Source organism: Tupaia chinensis, unplaced genomic scaffold (genome assembly GCF_000334495.1).
Source record: "Tupaia chinensis unplaced genomic scaffold, TupChi_1.0 Scaffold000165_2, whole genome shotgun sequence".
Lineage (NCBI taxonomy): Eukaryota > Metazoa > Chordata > Mammalia > Scandentia > Tupaiidae > Tupaia > Tupaia belangeri.
This window is the reverse complement of record NW_006159640.1, coordinates 2,848,670-2,849,834: the sequence shown is the minus strand read 5'-3', so window position 1 is coordinate 2,849,834 and position 1,165 is coordinate 2,848,670.

Below are 1,165 nucleotides of genomic sequence, written 5' to 3'. Positions count from 1 at the left end.
AAGAGTCTTGTCAGATGCGGACATGATGAGACCCTATGGGCCAAGCATGGAAGACCTGGCTGTGATAGCCCAATTCCACTCCCAGTTTCCCACGGAGTTGAGACCAGCTCCTCAGAGGCACCCTCTGTACCTGGCACAAGGACGCTGTGGAGTTGGAGCCTGCCAACCCCGGATACCTTGGGAAGAAATTGTTTAAAACACATTTTCTCAACCACCACAAAAGTTTTCTGGAGTGCGAAAACAGTAAAAAAATAAAATAAAATAAAATAAAATAAAATAAAATAAAAGGAAAGGAAAGAAAGAAGCTGTTGCACCATGAAAAGGGCAGATGTTACCACTGTTTCAAGTTACCACGCAAGGCTCGTTCCAACAGGTAGGCTTTATTGGCATGACAGAGCATGATCTCAGTCCCTAAGCCTCCTCAAGAGGGCCAGGTCTCTGGAAGTAGTTTTCGGGCCATCAGCTAATTGCATCCATTTTCCAGGTTGCTTAGACCAGAACGGATCAGAGGAACTAGATCTGCTTGTCAAGAACCTCTCAGTGGAACTACCCAGGGAGAGCTAAGGACTTTGCAGACCTAGGTCCATTTTCTCATGTTACAGGTAGGGAAACCGAGGCCCCAGCACGACAGGGGTCATGTCCACATTGCCAGAGAGTTGGTGGTAGTCAGATTTCTGGATCCTTTTCTCCACTCTTAGCCCAACTTCTTCCTGGGGGGCCTGGCAGGCCTAATCTCTGGACCAAATTCAGCAAGAGGCCTGTGGTCATTGTGTGTGTATTGGGGTAGGGGGACGGGCAGGAGGGTGGTGGTGGTTCCTGGGCCATCAGCACGTTCTCTCTCTACACAGGGCAAATGCAGCTGAGTGCAGGGAAGTGACTTGCCCGAGGGCCACAATTAGAACTCTTTCTCACCTGGGAACCAGCAGTTAGCGTAATGGCTATGTCGCTGGACTCCCACGTAGTCAACCGCGGTTTGCGTCCCGGACCCGGTGGCTTAAAACTCACGCCGGGCGCGTGTGTGTGTGTGTGCCCAAGATCCCGAGAGGAGAATGGAGAAGGGATTGTGGTGTGACCATCCCCCTTGGGGGGGTGATTTCTTGCTTTCTGTCTCTATGTCTCTCTCTGTCTGGCGAGCACACGCGCCCTATAGCAAAAACCTCTCAAA